Genomic DNA, 5,468 nt, shown 5'->3' on the forward strand with positions numbered 1-5,468 from the left:
CCCTTTTGAGCATCCCTGATTATAATCGCTCAACCATTGGTGACCGTGCCTTCTGTTGTCTAGGCCCCAAGCTCTGGAACTCCCTGTCCAAACCTCTCCGCCTCGCAACCTCTCTTTCCTCCTTCAAGATGCTCCTTAAAATATACCTCTTTGACCAAGCTTTTGTTCACCTGCGCTAATTTATACTTAAGTCGCTCGGTGTCAAATTTTTATCTCACAATACTCCTTTGAAATGCCTTGGGACGTTTCACTATGTTAAAGGCGCTATATAAATACAAGTTATTTTTGTTGTTTGCAAACCATTTTGACAGAACCCCGCGCCCCCCCCCTTCCGAAATTCATGTCTCCTTCTAAAAAAAAAAGTATTTTTCTATAATTATTGTTCGTGTCATCATCATAGGCGGTCCCTCAAACGAGGATGACTTGCTTCCACATGAGTTCACAGATGTTTCAATGAAGGACCTGATGTTCCAGTCTTGACCTCCAGCTGAAAGGGTGGAAGATGCCTGTGCGTAGATTTTTCTTACGTGTGGTGACCATTGCACATCAGCCACCACACGGGCTTGACAGAGCTAGGCCTTTATCCAGTGGTAGGGGTTGAACCAGGATGACTGGAGACCTGCTCTGCTGCACGGACATTTTTTTTTTATTCGTTGCCAATCTTTCCAATTCTTTGTCAAATCACAAACGCCAGAGGTCACCTTGAACACATCAAGGATCACTCTGCGCCAATGCTCTTAGCCAAAAGGCCTAGAGCCACTGCACCGTTCCTGGAAGTACTGCAATACCAGGTTCGTGCCATGGAGGTGGATGGGTCAGGCCCCCCACACACCTCCGTGGAGGTAGATGGGTCAATCCACCCCACCCACCTCCTATTTCCAAAAAGCATAGGAGAACCACCTTCCTGATCCAGGGAGAACCACTTTGGGGTCATGGTTACTCCCCTGTCAGGTCAGTTACGCATGATCTTAGCCAAAAGGCCGAGAAGCTCTGCTGCACAGACATTTTTTTTTAATTCGTAGCCAATCGTTCCAATTCTTTGTCAAATCACAAACGCCAGAGGTCACCTTGCACATGCCAAGGATCACTCTGCGCCAATGCTCTTAGCCAAAAGGCCTAGAGCCACTGCACCGTTCCTGGAAGTACTGCAATACCAGGTTCGTGCCATGGAGGTGGATGGGTCAAGCCACCCCACACACCTCCGTGGAGGTGGATGGGTCAAGCCACCCCACCCAGCTCTGCTGCACAGACATATCGCAGTGTGGGCAGGCCCGTGCATGTAGATATAGCTGGTAACCCAAACCAGAACTATTTTGGTAGAACATTAATTCAAGTGCCCCTTTCTGTAAGGGCAGAAAAACCCACAAAATAACTAATAAACATTAAAGGGAACCTTGACAAGTCAAATTAAATTAAAATGTTGTTCCCTGTTGAAATGATGCACTTCAGTCCCTCCGGTGTCCACCTCTCATGTAAGTTCGCGAGCGTAACCCAAAACAACTCCGCAGTTTTGTCACTCCAGCTGTTTTAATTCTGCTCCTTTACACTTTTCGGGTTTTAAGATGCAGTCCAATTGGATCATTAGAACTCACTGGCGGGGAAATTCCTTGAATCTGCCCCCACTTCACTGGCGGGGTTTCCACCGCACTTCTGCCGAAGTAACGCCAGCGAACCGGGAGCAGATCCCAAGGAATTTCCCGGCCTCTGACAGTGTAAGAAACTTCACTGAAAGGAAAACCGCGGTCCTCTCTCTTCTCCTCGGGTTGGGGTTGTGAGCGAGGTGCGGGATGAAAGATCCTCGTTAGATGGAGCTAGAATGGGTCTGTGGTCAGGTTGTTTGGTGGTGGAACTGGCAATAATATAAGTGTTATGTCTTGAATAAATAATCTGACCAGATACTGTAAGTTCAAAGTAATGTGTGACCGTAGTCCTTTATTGCAGGTCTCCAGAGTGCCTCTCCAGCCTGTGAGGCCTCCTTATGTACAGGTGCTCCCGAGGGATTGTGGGATCCCTTGGGACTCCAGGGGATGAGCCCTCTGGTGGTTAAACAAGGTATTTACAGGTTTACACATATAACAATAAGAACATAAGAAAAATGAGCAGGAGCAGGCCATTAGGCCCCTCGAGCCTGCTCCGCCATTCAATAAGATCATGGCTGATTTGATCTTGCCCTCAACTCCACTTTCCTGCCCGTTCCCCATAACCCTTGACTTCCTTATCTTTCAAAAATCTGTCTATCTCCACCTTAAATATAGTCAATGAATTGTTTGGTTGCTTTGGAAGAGGTAAAATATGTTTAATTTTTTTTAATGCAAACATGAATACAGATACCATAACTAATTTATTTCATGATTTAAGATGTCACAAAGCAATCAGCAACATGAAACCCAAGCAGGGTAAAATAAACATTCCAGAATGGTGCAGAGCACTGGGCAATAAAGTAATCGTTGAGACTGAAACAAGTTTTCAGAGGAGGTCTGTTGATCTGTTCCCTCTAAACATCAGGGGCTCATGCAGACTTTGATGCAGGGACAAAAAAAAATTCAGACACTCCACAGAGCTGCAGAACTGGGAGCAATGAACCTCTTAATAGATCTTTGAAGCAGACTCGGGAGCAGGCGGGGGGGGGGGGAGTGGGGGGTGGGGGTACCGACTTGCTGCTATTTATTTATTTATCTATTGCAGCGGGGTCCCAAGGGCTCAGAAGCACTTCAAAAAAGAAAATAATGCCACACAGAGGTAGAGACCAGAAGGCAAACAACTTCTTTTCGTTAACTGTAACAAAAAACCCAGATTTAAACTGGGAAGTACTGAAAAAATCTGTAAGCTGTAACTGTTTGCAGGGGATGGCTGAAGAGGGCAGATTCAGGCATCAGCCTGAGAGTTGAAGGAACTGCTATGCTCCTGGGCCTGGCTGGTCCAGGCAGCGGGCGGTCGAGGAGGTCGTTCAGCCCAACTGCCTGCCTCTCTTCCGTGGCTACATCCGGGCCAGGGTGTCCCTGGAGATGGAGCACGCGGTGTCCACTGGTACGCTCGCGGCCCTTTGCGAGAGGTGGGCACCGGAGGGACTGGAATGCATCATCACCCCCGGCAACCAAATTTTAATTTGATTTAAGTTTCCTTTAAAGTTTTATTTGTAAATGTGTGGGTTCTAATGCTGTTACCAAAAGGGGGCACTTGATTTAATGTTCTACTTTACAATAGTTGAAGGAACTGCAACAGCGCCACCACTGGAGAAAATTATTAAATTGCAACCATTACCTTTTAGTGAGTTGCAGCAGGCGTCCACACTGCCCACTTTGGGAACCTCTGGCCAAAGCAAAGTCAAGCATCAATAGAAAGGCAAGGAAGATGTACACAGATTAAAAAAAAACAATGGCCTAGAAATTGCAGTCGGAGGCATACCCCCGGAGTACGTCTCCGACCCGCGAAACATTAACGAAATTACCTGCAGGCTGCGAAGAGCTGTGGTCTCAGACCTCGAGACGGAAGGCAGCGTATCCCAGGGACACTGGCGGTTCGGAAGCACACCTGGGATCACGTGGGCCCCGTACTCCAATGAGAGAAGTTTGCATTGCAATAATTTACGAAGGGAATCCCCTAATGTTATGCAATGGAATCCCGAAATGTAAAAATTATACAATGAACAGAATTTTAATTTTAATCAAAAGTTCCTTCATTCCACCAAACTCAATAAAAATTCAATTCTTTGATAATTTCACACAGCACAACTGCAATACGGGACAATATTTGCATAAACTCATAATAAAGTGTAAGTGCATAATTTTGGATTTTTAAATCTTTTATTTAAGTCCTAGCTAACCCTTTACACTGATGCAAGCAGACCCTATGCCCACTTGCATCTACCATAAAACTTACGTGGGCAATTGCTGGTCAGTTGCTGGGCCAATAGGCCAACTCTAGACCAGCAATATTACTTTTTCAGGTGATTCAGATGATCGATCAAGGTGTGCCTATAACATTGGATAGGTATTTGAAAAAGGAAAAATATAAAAGGATACAGGGAATTGGGATGAGAGTAGATAGAATAAGTTGAACAATTAGCAGTAAGCACATGGGTGGCTTCTTTCTGTGCTGTAACTTTTAAGATTCTACTTATTTTTGAGAGGAACGCGAGCTGATCAGTTATTAGTCTGATTGTGGAGCTCCGGCTACTGGGGAAGGGAGGCCAGCCTTGGTAGGAGAACCTGGCAGTTTCAAATTTAAAATAAATTAATTGGAGCAGTTAGTACAATACTTGCACCTTAATAGAATTTGTTTCCTTGAGGCCTTTGGTATCATCCATGTTCATGCTGCTAGTTTTCTACCTTCACACCCCTCCCCCAAATATTTTCTGGTAATTATTTATAAAAACAAAATCAACTTTTTAATTATTTATATAGTGCCTTTAACGTAGCAAAATGTCCCAAGGCGCTTCACAGGAACATTACCAAACAAAATTTGACATCGAGCCGCCTAAGATGATATTAGGGCAGAAAAGGCAGGTTTTACGGAGCATTCTAAAGGAAGAAAGAGAGCTAGAGAGGCAGAGAGGTTTAGGCAGGGAATTCCAAAGCTCAGAGCCTTGGCAGCTGAAGGCACTGCCACCAATAGTGGAGCGATTATAATCAGGGACGCTCAAGAAGCCAGAATTAGAGGAGCGCAGATATCTCGGGGGTGGTAATGGTGCTGGAGGAGATTACAGAAATAGGGAGGGACAAGGCCATGGAAGGATTTGAAAACAAGGATGAGAATTTTAAAATCGAGGCATTGCTTCAACGGGAGCTAATGTAGGTCAGCGAGCACAGGGGTGATGGGTGAGCGGGACTTGGTGCGAGTTAGAATATGGGCAGCAGGGACAGGATATTCCCAGGGATGGTGATAGAAGATTCTGGGATGTTGGCTTAAAGCTATGATTTTGTGAGTATGACTATGTAAGGATGTTGATTGACTTGTTTGTGAGACAGCTCTTCCAATTTTGGCACAAATCCCCAGATGTTAGTGAGGAGGACTTTGCAGGGTCAACTGGGCTGGGTGTGCCACTGCCCATGTCCGAATCTGTTGCCTAGGTCGATGCCAGGTGATCGATCCGGTTTTATTCTTCTTATTGTTTTTCATATTTGTTTGATAAAACTGCGTGACTTGCTAGGCCATTTTAGAGGGCAGTTAAGAGTCAACCACATTGCTGTGGGTCTGGAGCCAGACCAGGTAAGGACAGCAGATTTCCTTACCTAAAGGATATATAGCGAACCAGATGGGTTTTTTGACAATTCGTTACAAATATTGATAATAGCTTTTTATTCCCGATTTATTTAATTTACTGGATTTAAATTCTGTCGCTGCCATGGTAGGATTTGAACTCGTGTCCCTGGATCATTAGTACAAGCTTCTAAAGTACTAGTTCAGTAACATATCCACAATGTTACACATTTACAGAGGATAGAACTTAGGAGGCTGGCCAGGAGTGC

General features: G+C 45.1%; 1 pseudogene; it reads right to left on the reverse strand.

Moving 5' to 3' along the window:
- Positions 1-754: 754 nt before the first annotated feature.
- LOC139234231 (U2 spliceosomal RNA) lies at positions 755-992 on the reverse strand (annotated as a pseudogene).
- Between the last annotated feature and the right edge of the window lie 4,476 nt (positions 993-5,468).

Source organism: Pristiophorus japonicus, chromosome 21, assembly GCF_044704955.1.
Source record: "Pristiophorus japonicus isolate sPriJap1 chromosome 21, sPriJap1.hap1, whole genome shotgun sequence".
In the NCBI taxonomy this organism is placed as follows: domain Eukaryota; kingdom Metazoa; phylum Chordata; class Chondrichthyes; family Pristiophoridae; genus Pristiophorus; species Pristiophorus japonicus.